Genomic DNA, 18,746 nt, shown 5'->3' on the forward strand with positions numbered 1-18,746 from the left:
ACATTTATTGAACATCCACTCTAGCTCAGACAGAAGAAAGATATTGGCCTACCTTCCACTCACTTTGGGGTACCACTTTCCACTCATTTTGTGGTTATAACCACCATTGCCTAAGTGTGTGTGTGTGTGTGTGTGCATGTGTGCGCAGAGAGCTGACCTATGACAACTTCAGAAAATGTTGGTGAGTCTATAAATACATATATAATATATATTCTAGGAGGTGTCAGTTATGAGTGAAAATGAACACTCTAGCACTGAAGAAAAGACAATAATACCTTCAAACCTGAGCTCACCTCTGAGATACATCCATATAACAGACTTTAGGGGGGGTGGGGGTGGAGGCAATAGGCAGAAGAGAAAGGAATCCTGCTCACTGACCAAGAGGGTACTGGGCAGGATCAGTCCACTCAGTCCCATTTCTTTCCCTGGTGACCAAGATGTTCCCCAGCTGGGATTAACACTGCACAGTGTTAAAAACAATTAGATGTAATTGCTTCCTTTATTTCCCCCTAGAGGGCAAAGACCAGTCTACTATGTTCTTTGTAAGCTCCCCCAGAGTCTAATGGGATGCCATGAACATAATGGGTGTTAAATATTTATTGAATGAATAAAGAAGGAAATGCAGATTCCAATTATTGATGGTGACTCTGGGAAACAGAAAGTCCTCTTAAATTCAAGCATCAAAAATGTGCTTCCCTAGCTAATAAATATTTCTTGATGGTGCTGGTATTAATATTCAGAACCAGAGTCACAGAATTGGTTAAGGAAACACGATTATATTGTCTTCTTTTGAATCTCTGAAAATTGTCACACTGACTGCCACGATCTTCCTCTAATTTATCAGAGGCAAGTTTGGAGCAAAATTTACTATCACAGGTCTGGTCTCATTAATAAAAATTACCATATGAAACAGATTCTCTTGGGCAACCTCTGACATCCTGGTATAAAGGGTGGTTTAGAGAAATAATGCACAGGATTATAAACAGATTTCCTTTCTCTTCACTACAAAAACCACAATATGGAAACTCTAAAGCTCTTTATTAGAAAAAGAGGATCTGTTGGGTAACATAAACCTTTGAGCATCAGAGACACAAGAGATGCTTTAAAAGGAACAGATCACAATCCTCGATCCTACACATTCAAAATCTGACAATGATAAAAACAAAGCTGGAGTGTTCCAGGCACGCTTGATTTCTCTTGTTTTCTGCAGAAAGAAGGGTGGACTTTAGATAAACACACTCCTACTCCAAGCTTCTCTACATCCCCTTGAAATTGTGCACCCAAAGGACAGGGCTACCTGACATGGCCCTAGAGAGACAAGGTGATCTGACACTGATAAATTGAGTTAGGTGAAAGACAATGACTCTATTGCACTGGCTTTGCAGAGGTGGTAAATGTTAAAACTGAATTTGCAAAGAAAGACCAATGAACAGAAACTCAGAAATATATACCCATTGTTCCTGCTTGCCTTTGGTCTTCAAAGCAATAAAAGCTTAAGACCTATTTTCTTTCTTTAAAAATATATATATATATATATTGGCTAGAACTAGAGAGAAAAAAAAATCAATATGGAAGGGGGGGCCAGAAAGGGAGAGAGAGGTAGTACCCTGGCTATATTTCCCACTTTAATTAAGATCACCACCAGGCCAAATACCTTCTGCATTTTCCACCTGGCAGGTGTGTGTGTGTGGTGGTGGGGAGGGGCAAAGTCTGCTGCCACCAGCCACCAAAGTATGTCTTTGGACAAAAACTTAATTTCTTTTTTCCTTCCTCCCACCCTTTTCTTTGCTTTTGATAGGACAGAGAGAGAGATTGAGAAAGGAGGTAGAGATAGAGAGAAAGAGACAGCTGCAGCACTGCTTTACTGCTCATGAAGCTTCTCCCATTGTGATTATGCCATGTAATTGTTCTAAATGCTGTTTCAGGCGAGTGTGTTACATGCCTGACGCTGCTGAAACACTAATCTGTGGAAACCTGTGGAGCTCTGTAACAAAGTAGTAAATGTTTACAAGCAACTATAGAAAAGAGAGAGACCCTAATCTGTAGCATCTGTTGATTTCTAAGGTACAAATAGTTTCATAAGGCCAATTTCAAGTTCCTAACATAACACAGATTTGGGAAGACAGACATGCAATCTGCTCTGGTGAGCTGGCTTAAAATCTGGGCCAAACACTAAGGGAGGACTTTATCTTTACCAAAGCCCTAAGGACTACTCTCCAGTCTTTTTTATGAGGGGCAGGGAGAGAAGGACAAATGAAAGCACTACTCAAATGTGGCATCTAGTAGTGCTGGAAGCTGGGACCTCATGCATGTGCTATGGTTAAGCCATCTCTCCAAGATACTTTCCACTCAAAAACCTGCCGGCATCACCGGTTTCTTGGAGCTCTTTTCCAGCTTTACTTATTTGTTTTTCCCATCAGAGTTTCCCACATGATTCCACCACACCCAGCGACCATCTTTTTCTTTTCTCTGGACAGATGGTGACAAAGACAGATAGAGAGAGACAGAGGGGAAACACCTGCAGCACTGTTTGTGAAGCTTCCCCTCTGCAGGTAGGGGCTGGTGGGTTGAACACTGGTCCTAGTAAAGGCAATGTGTGTGCCTCCCCTTTCTCTTCTAATTAGTAGGGGTTCTTTGTCTTTGTTTCTTTATGTCTTGGCCACCATTAGGGCTTCAAAGTTCCATGCTGACTTTCTCAGATAGAAAGAGAGAGAGAGAGAGAGAGAGAGAGGCAGAAAAGACTCCCCAGTATCTAAATACCACAATGTGGTGGGTCATGTGAATGTGACCCTGTGAACCCAGGACTAAGCAACCTGAACAAATTTTTCTATTATACATTTTGATGAGACACATACTACAGTACTAGTCCACTATCTAGAGGTCCCACCTATCTATCTTTATCCTTGCTGCTCCTATGTGGTAGAAGGACTCAACCCCAGAGCTTCAAACATAGAAGGTTTGTACTCTACCTACTGAGCCATCTCTCTGGCCTCTCTCTGGGTCTTTTCATTCACTTGCCTTTGGGGTATTTTCCAAGTTCAATCATGCTCTTTAATTTTTCTTCTAGTCACTGACTGAAAGGATCCATTCATTCATACAGTCTAAAGCCTTTGCAACTTGTAGTTCTTAGCCAAATTTCCCATATTTTCTTCAGGCCTTTTCTTTTTTTTTTTTTTTTTTCAAATCTTTTTTCCTAAATATTTATTTATTTATTCCCTTTTGTTGCCTTTGTTTTATTGTTGTAGTTATTATTGTTGTTGCTATTGATGTCGTTCTTGTTGGAATAGGACAGAGAGAAATTGAGAGAGGAGGGGAAGACAGAAATGTGGAGAGAAAGACAGACACCTGCAGACCCGTGTCACTGCCTGTGAAGTGACTCCCCATGCAGGTGGGAAGCTGGGGGCTCAAACCAGGATCCTTAAGCTGGTCCTTGCGCTTTGCACCACCTGTGCTTAACCCGCTGCGCTACTACCCAACTCCAGGCCTTTTCTTTGGGTGGTTCTGGGCTTCTCTATAACTTTCCTCACTAATATACACACTTTAGATACCTGAGAACAATAAATTAAAGAGTAAGTCTGTCTTTTCTCCAGTGCCAGTGTGTGTGTGTGTTGCCTAGGCTCCAAATATACCTAGAGTGCAAAAAAATAAAAAAATAAAAATAAAAACAACCAGGAGTTGGGTGGTAGCTCAGCGGGTTAAGCGCACATGGTGCAAAGTGCAAGGACCAGCTTAAGGATCCCGCTTTGAGCCCCCAGCTCCCCACCTGCAGGGGAGTCGCTTCACAAGCGGTAAAGCAGGTCTGCAGGTGTCTTTCTCTCCCCCTCTGTCTTCCCTTCCTTCTCTCCATTTCTCTCTGTCCTATCCAACAGTGATGACATCAATAATAACTACAATAATAAAACAACAAGGGCAACAAAAGGGAAAACAAATAAATAAATATTAAAAAAATAAAAACAACCAAGGAGAATGGTGCTGCTAAGGATCCTGTGAAGAACAAAGCTTTTACATCCACAGTATGAATAAAATAAAGAGGATTTCAAAGATATATTGTGTCCAGGAAGTATTTCCAAAATAGCCAATTTTTTTAAAACAAAATTTCTACTTACTTACCTAGAATTACTCATCTAGGGTCATGCAATAATGAGCAAAAGAGCTCTCCAAATACTATAGGTATATTTGATAAGCAAAAAGAGTGAAACAAAACCTTCCAATTATACTCAACACTGGCTGAAAAGGAAACAAATCAAAGACTGAGATAATCAGACTAATGCTTATAAATTTGTGATTGCCAGGAGGACCTGTGTTTCAGGTAATTATTAGACAATTCATATAATTCACATGCTATGGTCTCCCCCTCCCCCCCACCGCTTTTCTATTACTAACTGTCAGAATTCAGAGCTGCATTAACCTTGGACCATGGAGTAGAGCTTGTATAATTAGAAAACTGTATTTTTCAAATTTTCTCTTTCCAGGGCCTGATTAATCCTTACTGTCTCCTGTAGTCGGTGTTCTAGAAGTTTGACAAATGAGCAGGATATCTTCCATCCTTGGTTAGATTTAAGAGATCCAACACTTTATAAATTCGGCTTTCAGCTCATTTGATAGAAGACTGAGACTGTATCTATTTTGGGCAGTGGTATTATTCACGTTGCTTAACTGGCTTTAAAAAAAAAAAAGCAAAACTGAATAATGCTAAGCAAATGCTAATTTTTGCTGCAAAAAAAATAATTTAGCAGGAAAACGTTTCTCTTCTCTCAACTGTCTTCACGTGCCACTGGAACTTGATAAAATCTGTAGACGGGAAAAACCAAGTTTCTATCCTAGTAAAAGAAACACTTCAGTTTCTTTAAAAATCCCTTACTAGTAGCAGCAGAGGATTTGACCTAAAGAAAATCACTGCCTTCAGCCTAAAGGGCTAATGTGTCATAGCCAACCTGAAAACGGGGAGGGAAAGGATGGATGGGGGCAGAAGGAGCTAGGTTATGGTTTCGGACCAGAGGCACCTGCTGTCACAGCACACACCACTTCTGCCAACATGCTCCAGTTGCCTTGGGCAGTCTCAGCACCAGACTGAGGACAGAAGGTTCTGGGGCCAAGTGGCCACCTACGTTCAAAGTTTGGTCAGTTCAGCTCACTGACAAGACTGAGGGTCAAGGCTCAGGAGTTTGGAAGGCCTTGCCCCCGGTCTTCTGGCAGAAAAAGATAGACAGTTCGCTCTCCATTCCTTCCACTGGGCTTTCACCCTGCCATGAATAATGGACAGGAAATGAGGTATCCCAGGTTCAAGGCTGACTGCGCATTAAAAGAAAAAAAAAACTTAGCATTCACTTTTTACAAGATATTCTACTTCTATTCTGATGACAAAGCTTTTTGTCATTACTTCTTGAAATTAGTGTCTAAGTGCTTTCACTTCTGGGGTCCTAGAGGTATCAAAATTGCTGATCTAGCAGTATAGACGCTCCCTCCTCTCCCCGATTGTTGATGGACATGTCACAACTCCTCTCTGATCCATATAGGGAACTGTTTTGCTGCTTCTGCAAATGGAATTTCACCAGCTAATTTCTTAATTACAAGGCCTCCTATGTCACTGCCGGCCTCCAAAGTCCCTGTCCTTCAAATCAATAATTTAACAGTGGAGTAACATGAAAACTAACCCCCCGAACGCAATCACTCTTAGCACCCCATGCTCAAAATTATTACGGCTACATCCAAGTTCATTCAAATCTTCCTAGTATTTGGCTCCAAATAATGTCACTCCTCTGCCTTATATTCCTTCCAGGAAGTTTTCCTACCTGTAAAGTAACCTTTTTAACATTTTCAAAGGATTTGCCATAAAGCTGGGGTAGTGGGTAGGGAGAAGCAACTAGAAATTAACAGTTATATCACTTCTGAAAGACATACTGTGTTGTTTATCTGCCAGGTACTTTGTTGAATAATGATACTATGAGGCTATTTTCCAGGCTCTGCCCATCATTACAAGAATCCTACTTTAGGGCAAAGTAGGGATTTGTCAGAGATTTTTCTTGGCCCACAGCCTAAGAGAGAAGGACGTATTGGGGCCAGGAGGTAGCACACTCAATTAAGCGCACATATTACCAAGTGCAAGGACCAGAGTTCAAGCCCCTGCTCCTCACCTCCTTGGGGGGTCTGCTTCACCAGTGGTGAAACAGGCCTGCAGGTGTCTTTCTCTAGCTCTCCATCCTCTTAATTTCTCTCTGTCCTATCTAATGAAAATTAGAAAGACAGAAAAAAAAAGTGGGGGGTGGCTGCCAGGAATAGTGGATTCATAGCACTGGCACCAAACCCCAGCAATAACCCTGGTGGCAATAAAAAAAAAAAAAGAAAAGAGAAGGGTATATTGCCACATGTGAATTACCCATAACTCTGATAATCTGGCTTCTGCCCTAAGGGTCTGAAGATTGTGCATAGGATAACTGGAATAAACTCAGTATCTTATGGATTCAAAAAAAAAAAAAATGTACCTGACATACTGACATTTGGATAATGGAAGCTTTAAACACCCCTACCTATATTTCTGATGTTTTCCACCTCCATGAAAAGTATGTCCTGACTTTTTGTTACTAGTGTTCAACCACCTATAATTTGTGTCTTGACACTTCTGATGTTTTACTTTTATATATATATTTACTCTCCCTCATTCCTTTGTGATATAATGCATAAGTTTATCAGTAAATACTCTGGGAGGTTGGGACAGTGGCTCACACTTGGCACTGTCCCAGCTCAGGTGCCTTGTGTGTGCCCTTCCAGATTTCTTCAGATGATGGGCATAAGACTGAAGTGAATGTCTCTCAGCCCTGAGATGCATGGATTCTCAGAGTCCTGACAACTGGCAAAGGTTCTCCACCTGCATATTAGCCTTAAAACCAAATCAAGCAGGTCAGTCAACCACCTTCAGTGCCTCTCAGCCACGACCTCTCACTTTTCTGCTGTTTCTCCCTAACAACTTCCCCTGTCTCTACACTTTTAATCCCCGTTGCTTCACAGCCAGATGTAGCAAGAGTCATTAGGTTATTATTAGTTAACACACTAACTCCTTACAGCCCAGTCCCAGCTGTACATGACATCAAGAAATCTGATTAGGGGCTGGGATGTGGCTGACCTGATAGACAGCATGTGTTATTATTTGAGTCCCGTGCCAACACATGGGAGCACCTACAGGAGGGAAACTTCACAAGTGGTAGAGAGGTGCCATAGTGTCTCCCCCCTCCCTTGTGTCTCTCACTCTTTACCTGGAAAAAAAAAAGCTGTCAGGAGTGTGGAGTCATGAAGGCACAGAGTGCCTCAGTGATAACTCTGGTGACAAAAAAAAAAGAAAAGAAAAAGAAAAAGAAAGAAAGAAAAAAAATCTGATCAGCCAGCTAGAAGGCAGCTCACACCACAGAGTTTGTGCCTTGCTAAGCATGTTAAAATGAATGAATAAATAAGAAAGCTGGTAAAAGACAGTATAGATTCCTCTTTCTTCTTCCCTGAAGCTCCTCCTCTTCATTTTTCTGACCCTATAAAACACATTTTCCTTTGTACTCCCAAAAGGGAAGAGAAATTGCTGTCCTGTTTTTATTTTGGCTGATTCAAAATCAACTCTGTCTCTCTCCAAGCATCAGGGCACTATGTTTGACTGCAACTACAGGTTGGGCACACAAGCCTGAGTTCAACCCTCTTATAACAATTCTTAGAACTCTCTGAAGCTTACTACATCAGACTTACAACTGTATCCCAGATACAGTTCTGTCCACCTCCACTCCTATTCCATGCCAAAGAAAAATCCCTTTGTTCTAAGTTGCAGCCAAAAAAGAAATGAGGGTAAAGTGGTAAGTAGATGTCAGGACATCATCAAAGCAGGAGGGTCGTGTTCCTGTGAGCTCAGATCCTGCCAGGCAGGAGAAGCCCAGGCCCAGAGACCATCGAAGGCTTGGCAAAGACTGTCGGCATCACAGAAAAGAAAGTACAGAAGAGGTGGAATTGAGAGTGAAAACATAGGAAGCCAGGGGGTTAAACACATTATCCATAGGTAGATGGATGCCTGGACCAGCAGACACTGTTGTTTCTGCAGAAAAATGTACTTGGATGTCAAATGGCTTTTGAGGATGAAGATAGAAGGGGTCTAAATCCTGGGAGTTGCCCACACAAAGGTTAATGGCCTCGATCCGCTCAGCTACGGACATAATGATGCAAAACCCCCTGTTGTTAAAATTCGGAGGCTCCAGCTGGCCGGGCTAGCTTCACGGGCGGGTAACAGAGGCGACCAGAGACATACAGCTGGGCAGGGAAGCCGTATTTCTTTATTCAGGAACAACGATTCATAAACTAAGACAAACTAATCACCAAACAGAACTCTGCTGTCTCTTTGCGGCGGCACAAGCACTCTCTCTTACTCTCGAACTCAGGAACCCTCGAACTCTGGCCTCTCTCCGGGTTCCTTGGGGCGGGGCCAAGCGGGCCCGCGAAACTAACTGGACTGATCCAATTCTCTTGGCGGGGGAGATCTAGAACAACCCAATGTAAAGCATACAACACCCCCCTCCCCACACACACTCCTCACAGGGTTATAGTGAGGAAAATGGTAGGGAAACACATGGTAAACTAGGAAAAAAAACAAACATTCAATTAGAGGTTGTCACCTATAAGCAAAATTGAGCTTATATTCTAAGAAAATAGTCTCTTTTTTTTGTTATCTCTTTATTGGAGGATTAATGGTTGACAGTAAAATAAAATAGTTTGTACATGCATAACATTTCCCAGTTTTCCACATAATAATAACCCCCACTAGGTCTTCTGCCATGTTCCAGGACCTGAACAATCCCCCAACCCTCTTTACTTTGGCACAATAGTCTTAAACCCTACTCCCTACCCTTGTCCTCACCTTGAAGTAATAGGAACAGGGTTTTCCTGTGTAGAGATGACAGGTGACAACATTTTTGCCTCACCTGGCCATGCTTAGAATTAGACACACTTGACCCCGGTCTCACTCCTCCATCCCAAGCCCCAACATTTAGATAGCCTTTGTATTCAGCAGATAAAATCCCACCCCCTTCTGGCCTTGAGACTGGCACAATCCCAAGGGAAAGAGAAGTTGTTTATTTCAGCATTTGTATGCATATGCAAATAAAAAGTGATAATGGGGGCCAGGCAGTGGTACACCTGGTTGAGCAGATAGCATGCTCTAGGACCTGGGTTCAAGCCTTGGGTCTCCACACCTGCACCAGGGAGGGGGAGGTAGGCGGGGGAGTGGAGGGAAAGCTCTATGAGTGGTGAAGCAGTGCTGCTCTCTTTCTCACTCCCCTCTCAATTTCTCTCTGTACTATCAAATAAAAGGACAAAAAAAAAAAAAAAAGACCACCTGGAGCAGTGGACTCATTGTGTAGGCACTGAACCCCAAGGATAACCTGGTGGCAAAAAATATAATATTTTAATAACTTTATTTTAGTTATTATTGGATAGAGACAGAGAGAAATTGAGAGAGGAAGGGGAGATAGAGAGAGACACCTGCAGTCCTGCTTCACTGCTCGTGAGGCTTGCCCCCTACAGGTGGGGACTAGGGGCTCGAACCTGGGTTCTTGTACATTGTAATGTGAGCACTTACCCACCTACGTGTGCCACTGCCTGGCCCCACATGATATTTAAAAAATTAATTGACTAGTTAATTAATTAATAGTGGTAATCAGAGGGAAACTGACTCACTTAGGAAAGATTTGGGGTCTGTCCTACCTGGCCACAAAGTGACAGGAAAAGGGAAGAGAGGATCTGAAGTGAAATGACTGAGATAAACAAAAGATCATAACTTTCAGGGACATGCAAGAATAGTTAGTATGCTAACACTGAATTTAGAAAACGAAACGGCAACAATGAGAATTTTATTTTTTATTTTGGTCCATGTAACAGAGAGGTAAAGAGAGTGAAAGGGAAACCACAGCAATGAAACTCCCTCCAATACAAGGGCCCACCTGGCTGAGTGCACATGTTAAAATGTGCAAGGACCCAGGCTCGAGCCCTTGGTTCCCAACTGTAGGGGGGAATGCTTTTTAAGTGGTGAAGCAGGGTAGCAGGTGTCTGTGTCTCTCCCTCTCTTATCACCCCCTTCCCTCTAGATTTCTGGCTGTCTCTATTCAATAATAAATAAATAAATAAATAAAATTTTAAAAAGTTACAATAAGGTGGAGACCAGGCTCAAACCTGGGTTGTACAACTCTCAAAAAAGCACACTATCCAAATAAGCTATTTTGCTGACCCTAGAAATAAGTACCTCTAGGGGATGCATTGGATCGACCTTCCCGTGGTGCATCCCGTGAGTACCCATTCATTGGGGAAACTGACGATCCTTCCTAGCCGACTGAATCCACATGGATCCCAGTCACTTTCAAAGCCAGCAACAAGCAGCTCCTGACACCTTTCAACCTGACGCTGTTGACTGGCTACGGAAGAAGGGCAAACGCTAGAAGAAGAAGTACCTCTAGAATAGTGTGAAAAGCAGAGACCTATAACAAAACATGTCTTATGAAGAAATTCAAGTAAGTCCATTATGATCCCTGATCCAAAAAGCCCTAGTCCAGGAGGCTGGAAGATGTGATGCCTCAGGTCCCCATTCTACTTGGCCTGAACTTACCCCCAGGGTTTCCAGCCCCACCGGCCACCCCCATTCCTATACAAATGTTCCCGGAGGCAGAGAAGCTCATCTGAACATCTGTTCTTGCCTTCACTGCACATCTGGAGCCTTTTTCCTTCAAGCAAAAGCTGGTGTGTCAGTGTCTGGCTTTCTGTGGCACTGGAAAGCAGATCCATTTTTAGTTTCAAGGTCTCTGCTAGAAGAAAATGACAGCAGAAAACCGTTCTCGACAGATCTGGGAAGAAGGATTCGAGCTGCTCTGCTGAAACACAGCCCACCTTCCAGTCTGGGGCGAAACACCCCTCCACCAATGGACCAGCCCCACTCCCTGCAGCATAAGCCTCTGTCTTCACTCTGGGAGTGATCATGGTCTTTGGGTTTAGCAAATGCACCCAATTTTTGGTGTCATCCATGGCCCTGTGTCTCTGCTGTTCCTCACTACCATGTCTCCTTGGTCACTTCCACACGTGACTCCACAGCCCTCTGCAACGTGGGGAGTCTAGGAAATGGAGACACAAGTACCCACTGGACAAAGACTAACACCTGTGCCCTGTCAGGAAGTGGAAATTTATAGGAGATGGACCTGATAAATGTTGGTGAGGCAGGCTCCAAAAGGACAGGTCTGTCTGGTTTGGCCCTGAGGTGAAGGAGTGACCTGAGATTAATGATAACTCTGAGTGCTCAGCTTACAGGAATTTTCACAAAGGGAACAGTTACTATGCTAAACTGAACCTGAAAACAATAGGAAGGTTTCCGGGACTCGCATCCTCCATCTCCACTCCCTTCCTGCTGTCCTTGTCCTCCTACACACACACGCACGCACGCACGCACGCACGCACGCACGCACGCACGCACGCGCGCGCGCCAAAGCATCGTTCTGGCACATGTGCTGCAGGGGTAGAACTTGGGACCTCATGCTTAAGAGCCCATGGCTTTAACCACTAGACCACCTGCTGGGGCTGTAACCTTGCCCACTTAAAATGATGAAGAATAGTTAAAACTTATGATAGACTTTGCTCCAGGAGGAAGTTTAAGGAGGCGAGGTCCAGGAAACTAAGATTTGAAGTTGTCAGACTCCTATCTTCCTGTCTTCCAAATCAGTTCCTGGCTTTCCAGCCTTCCTCCACCCCCACCTCCAAGAAAGAAACACACATAACACCTGACCTACCTTGGAGAAACTGATTGAAGTAATATACTCTGGCCTCCAATAGCAGTTTAAATAGCAGTGAACGGTTTTCCCTCACTTTTTTTTTTTTTGGCAAAAGCTAGTGTGACAATTTGACTTTCTGTGGCACTGGGCAGCAGGTCCTTGTTCAACTTCATCCTGACCTCTCCTCTCCCCTTCTGGGGTTGCCCATCTGAGATCAGGAAGCCCGGGTAGCTCAGTTGGCCCTGCCCAAGAGAACAGACACCCCTTGTCCTTCCCATATTCTGAGGGTCCCCAGTCCTGGCCCCTCTTTGCTGCCTCTTGCTAAGCCAGCTGGCAGCAGCCCAGGCACCCTGGGGAACCACTTAGCCCCAATGGTAGTGCTCAGGGCAAAAGAGGTTTCTGACTGTGTGTTTCCATTATTGATAATAAAGCCCCCAGAACTCTAATTACACTGCTCCCCTATGTGCTCAGGGCACACAATCAGGTCAGAAGGAGGAGGCTGGGGAAATGCAGCATTTCATCAATGGGGGGAAGCCACACCAACTCCCTGCTCATGTGAAATACACATCCTAGGCCTAAAACACAATGAGATAAAACAAGAAAAGGAAAGCTGGCTGCTGTTTGGCAGTTTGGTGATGAGAACATACACTGTGAAGCTTCAAAGTGTCTCCTGTATTAACAGTTTCTTCTGACTTTTTTTTTTTTTTTTTACTTTTGCTACCAGGGTTATTACTGGGGCTCAGTGCCAGCACAAAAACTCCTCTGTTCCTAGCAGCCATTTTACCCCCTTTCTTCTTTCTTTTTTTCCTGACAAGAACAGAGATGGGGGGTGAGGGGGAGAAGTAGAGGAGAAGAGAGAAGAAAGGAAAGACTCATAGCACTGCTCATAAAGCTTCCTCCCTGTAGGCAGAAACTAAGGGCTTGAACCTGGGTCATCACACATGCTTATGTGTGCACTCTACCAGGTGAACCAACGGCAGCTCCACATGAACAGCTTTTAAAGGGTCCCTACCAATTGTTGTCAGTTCCAACCTAGATTTGTCTCCTGACTCATGGACCAATTGGACATCCTCATACTTTGTCTGGGCGTTCCTGCAGATATCTCAGACTTCTGGAACCCAAATTCTTATCTTCCCCTGTTGGGTAGTTGCCATCTCCCCCTGGCTTCTTCTTATCCATATGCCTATATAGGGATTTACTGATCCAAAGGTTTGGTCTATTTACATAAATCACTTTTACATAAAGCACTCCAGGGCATTGGTGGTTCAGTTATAGGATTCTCGCCTGTTCCGCCCCCTCCTTGTCACACTCTGATTTTCACCAGTCACTTTTCTCTCCACCCTCTCTATATCACATCCTGTTTCCACCCTACTTGGAGAGTATAAAAACAGCTGCTCTTCTGATTAAAGACACTTGGAAATTGCTTTCCGGCTCCGAGAGTTCCAGAGTGTATCTCCTGCGGAAGTTGGTGCAGCATGCGTTCCTGATCCCTCTCCCACACAGCAGCCTAGATCAGCTCCAGTTGAGTTCTCTCCAACCCAGAGAGCACCGGCTTGGGAAGAAGTACCCTCAGGCTATCCCGGCATTCCCCCAAACTTAACATGTTTCGACTGAAACTACTTGGGACAGACACATGTCCCCCACACAGAGACTGCCCAGCCTTCTTCCAAAGTATGCTCATCTGGTCCTCTCCATCTCTAGCCCTCACTCCAAATCTGCTGTAATTACCCAGAAGCACACATGAACAATTTGCTTGCCACAGAAAACCAATAGTCTTTTAATCCCAAATTCCTTAATCGACTGGCTCTCAATATTCCCTTCTCATTCAAACTTACTCAATAAGACTGAGTCCAATTTTTCCTCTTTGCCACAAAGTTCCAAGTACCTTCCTACTGGAATGTTTTCACTCACAAACCTCTCTGAGGATCTGAGGGGACTCCATCCATGTAGCTCCTGAGTTCTCCAAGTAAAACTCAGAAAAGAATATTCTACAATACCCGCTTAGTTCTTCCTCCACTATTCATCTGCAAACTTCTTGAAAACAGAGACCAGGTAGGTTTTGTTTACTGTTGCAGAGTACATGGCATGTAATACACGTATGAGATGCCCTGGGGCTGTGTGCTGAATGAGTGAATGAATGAGTGGAGGAACTACGTGAATGTACACCGGAAAAGGTGACAGGTTATACTTTTTTTTATGAAAGAAAAGCAAGATGACTGGAGAACTCCCACTTGACCAACGACCAACTCAACCAGATCACAGGGTGGATGATTCACTCACTGGCATTTACTCCAGCTTCTCCCCAGTTATAATTCACTTGCAGAAGGAAAAAATGATGAGGAATTCTGTCTCCTGGTTCCACCTAAACTCAAAATTAACGATATCTTGAGCAAAGTCTTTTAATTGCAGAATTTAAAAATTCATGCTGAGTTATCATATTCAATATTTTAGATTTACTATGGCATCTATCATTTGGAAGAAGCAGAGGGAAAATTTACACCTCCACTAATTGGCTGGTCCCAACCCTTCAGAGAGGCAAAGAGCCATCACAACCTCACTGTTGAATTCCTTGCTTTCACCAAAAGCCACTATTTATCATGGATTTCCCAATGCCAGGCAAGGACCTACATGTCAATAGATTTCACCACAATCATTAATGTGTAAATGGGTTCCTAAAGTTCTTCCTTCTCATTGGGTCTTAGAACAACCTCTTGCTTCCAAAGTTATAAAGTGGGCCCCCTCTGTTCATTGATTTTCTTATGCTTCACTGCTGCCCTTCTATCTTTTTCTTTCTTTTTAAAAAATATTTATTTACTTAATCCCTTTTGTTGCCTTGTTTTATTGGTGTAGTTATTATTGCTGTTATTGATGTCATTGTTATAGTATAGGACAGAGAGAAATGGAGAGAGGAGGGGAAGCCAGAGAGAAGAGAAAGATAGACATCTGCAGACCTGCTTCACCACTTGTGAAGGGACTCCCCTGCAGGTGGGGAGCTGGGGGCTCGAACCAGGATTCTTACGCCGGTCCTTGCACTTTGCACCACGTGTGCTTAACTCGCTGAGCTACCACCTGACTCCCTATCCTTTTCTTTCTTTAAGACACTGTCAAGGCTCAAACTCAATGCCTAGGGCATATACAATACCCTGAGCTGCTTCCCCAGCCCAAAGTTTATTCCATTATTTTTAGATGAAGAGACACCAAAGCACCATTCCACCATCCATAGAGTTCTCTTGGCACAGGTCACAGTAGCCCCCTTGTAGTGCCAGGAATCAAAAACCCAGGGCCTCAAGAATGGTCAGACATGTACTTTACCTGATTAGTCACCTGAAGGCTCCCCTCTTCTCCCCTTCCTCTTTGTGAGGGAATCTGCACCCTTTAACCAGTCCCTCCTGCTTGCAATCTCTATGCCACTTATATTCATTTATACTGGAGTCTGTTTGAATCACTAGAAAGGAGGGAGGACAGGAGGCTTGTTTTTATTAGATTAGTCACAAGCACAGGTGTATAGTCTCTTGTGTCATCGCCACCAAAAGGCTTCTGCAGATCTGAAACTAGGATTTAGGATGCTGCTAGAATTCCCTTAAAACCCCCCAAGCAGGGGCTGGGTGGTGGTGCACCTGGTTGAACGAACACGTTACAATGCACAAGGACCCAGGCTTGAGACCCCAGTTCCCACCTTTGCCAAGTGGTGAAGCAGGGCTGCAGGTATCTCTGTCTCCCTATCACCCCCTTCCTTCTCAATTTCTGGCTATCTCTATCCAGTAAATAAAGATAATACCAAAAAAATTAAAAATAAGTAACATTCAATGAAGCAGGTCTGCAGGTGTCTATCTTTCTCTCACCCTCTCTGTCTATCCCACCTCTCTCCATTTCTCTTTGTCCAACAACAACATCAACAACAACAAGAATAATAACCACATCAAAGATTAAAAAAAAAAAAAAGTGCAACAAAAGGATAAAAATAGCCTCCAGGAGCAGTGGATTCACGGTGTAGACACCAAGCCCTGGCAATAACCCTGGAGGCAATCAAAAACAAAAACAAAAAGCAAAAGTGCCCTAAGTGAATATAATCAGAGCTATATTAGTCTTTCCTTAGAATTCCAGAAGTGAAAAGGGCATAAACAGTAATTTATTGCATAGAGGTATTATCAAATGACAAATAATATAATGTACCTTGCTGGGAAATTGTGCCAATGCAGTCACATCTGCCATGTTGTCCCCTCAGGCTACTGCTAGTTCCCTGGAGAGTTGGGACATTCTCGGAGTGCCTGTTCAGCCATGTTGTGCCCTCAGGACATTGTCTATATCCCCTCGATATCTGGAGTGCTCTGGTTACTCCTCCCCCTTCCCATTCTCGCGAAAGCTACTCCTATAAAAACCCTTCGTTTTCCGCACCTCGCTCTCTTGCCGGCGCTCCACTCTGGTGTTCAGACGCAGGAAAGGTTACTGCGTGAGGCGGCCATTTTCTCTACCTCCACGTGGCCCAACCTGCTTCTCTAACACCCAACTCTGAGGTGCCAGCGCGAATAAAGATTTGTGTTTCCTCTTCGCTCCGGACCCTCTCTCTCTCTTCTCTGAGGCCCGTGCACTATAACATCTGGCTCTACAACAGGCCCGCTTGGCCCCGCCCCAAAGGAACCCCGAGAGAGTTCCAGAGTTGCAGAGTTCGAGAGTTCTTGGTGCCGCCGCGGGGAAAGAGGCAGCAGAGTTCTGTTTGGTGATTAGTTTGGTTTAGTTTATGAATCGTTGTTCCTGAATAAAGAAATACAGCTTCCCTGCCTAGCCGTACGTCTCTGGTCGTCTCTGTTACCCGCCCGTGAAGCTAGCCCAGCCAGCTGGAGCCACCGAATTTTAACAACAGTACCTAACAACGCCTAGTCACAATGAGTTCAGACTTGAATCTAGTGACTTTTTTTTTCCCTCCAGGGTTATCACGGGGACTAGGTGCCTGCACTATGAATCCACTGCTCCTGGTGGCCATCCTTTTCCCATTGTTGTTCCTGGGTAGGACAGAAATTGAGAGAGGAAAGGAAGACAGAAAAGGGGAGAGAAAGATAGACACCTGCAGACCTGCTTCACCACTTGTGAAGTGATTCCCCCCACAGGTGGAGTCAGAGGCTTAAACTGGGATCTTTATGCCAGTCCTTGCGCTATGTGCACTTAACCCACTGTGCTACCGCCCAACTCCCAAATCTAGTCATTCTTTTAAGCACTGAGGCATTATCTTAGCAGGCATGCATATGAAAGCAACATGTATTACCATCCAACTATGAAACAAAAGTCCCAAGAAATAAAAATAAAAACCAATATAAATCTTGGCAAAAAGCTCCAGAAAGCAAGTCTTGTTGCATATTTCCAGGACCAGATAAAATGTAGTATGTCCTATTTTAAGACTATTACCAAAGCTTATGAAAAGGAGACTGTGAATGAAAAAAATTCAAAATAGAACCATAGTAATTCGGATCAATTTCAGAGAAGACTAGTCAAAATCAGCTTAAGTGACAGAGAATAAAGACTAGGAGGTCCATCACTTTCACTAAACTGCATGTTACCCAAAATTTCTAAGCAAAAACTTACTAGGAAATTAAAAGAATTGAGGAAGTTATGTTAATTACAGGGGATATTCATTAGTAGTCAGAGTAACTACCATCGTCACTGATTTAATACAACCTACATTAGGTTGAAAGTGCCCCTGAAATTTTGTGAAGGTTATTAATTTTTCAACCAGCCTATTTTGTAAGGTAATATAAAGACATGTGTTTTCCTAGTAAGATTGGGCCCCACAATATTTTTGCTTTTCCTACATTTGTTTTTCCAAACAGGGAAAAAATTGCTGCTATATTTCCTTTGTAGATAGCTCCTAGTAAATCAGTTCATCTGTAACCCTTCAAAAGTAGTTAAGCCCAATCTATGAATTATAACACAGATTTAAAAATGACATGCATTAAGAGAAAAATGCTGTTTGCTCTTTTCTGAAGATTGTCTATAAATGGTTCTATATGAAAGTGAAATATACTTCTATCAAACTGGTTACTTTCCAGGGATGATGAGGGGAGCCATGAAAATAAATTGTTGTGTTTCCCTGTTGATCTAAAACACCACACAACATGACTCGTTTGCCTCTTAATTTACAAAAATTATTGACATAATTTCTTCCCTGTAAATTTGCTCAACAATTCTCCATGGATGATATTAGTTACTTCAGATAAAGGCTCCTAATTAGACCCACTGTCAGGTCACCATGATGAGTTGGTCAGGCAGAGATGGAGGGTGAGACTCAATAAATGAAATTAGAATTCTGCAGAAAAGAGAAAGGGAGAGAGAGAGAGGTATGCAAGCAAGTTATCAAATCTACCAATCTGCCTAACAAAACCAGACGGCATTCAATTTAAACTGGCTGAAGGAACAAATTTGATCTTAATTACTGAGGGGGCTCTTCCAAGTTACAAAGAAGTCACAGCTGAAGAAGGATCAGCTCATTTCTTGATAAATTGGTTTCTCAGGACTAACCTTTTAGATGCCAAAGAAATATATCACATTCGTGGCAGTCAGGAAAATGTCAGTGTTGGAGAGGGTAAAGTAAATGGCTAAGTGATCACGAAAATGACATCTATGCACGCTTAACAATATGCTAAATATGAAAAATAAAGAGTACATTTAAATATGAAATTGAAAGAAGCACTGCCACACACTAGTCTCACTGTTGAAAGCTGAACTCTCATCTTAATTAATTCCAGCATTTCCCATCTCAACACGCCATCCTTTTTTTAGAGGATTCCAGTGGAAACTTGACTTGGCTTCCACTCACTTAGGGATATCAACATCATGGTCCCTTGCATGAGAGAGCCTGGCTTCTTGATGGTCTGGAATTGAGCAGAACAAGAAGAGAGAGAAGCTGATCTTACACACACACACACACAAGCTGATCTTACACACACACACACACACACACACACACACACACACACACACACA

At 43.3% G+C, this 18,746-nt stretch overlaps 1 protein-coding gene across 2 annotated transcripts in view; it reads right to left on the minus strand.

Annotated features, from left to right (window-relative positions):
* DCTD (dCMP deaminase) overlaps positions 1–18,746 on the minus strand; it is a 41,637-nt gene that overhangs the window by 6,652 nt on the left and 16,239 nt on the right. The gene's annotated exons all lie outside the window — the stretch shown is intronic.

Source organism: Erinaceus europaeus, chromosome 2, assembly GCF_950295315.1.
Source record: "Erinaceus europaeus chromosome 2, mEriEur2.1, whole genome shotgun sequence".
NCBI lineage: Eukaryota > Metazoa > Chordata > Mammalia > Eulipotyphla > Erinaceidae > Erinaceus > Erinaceus europaeus.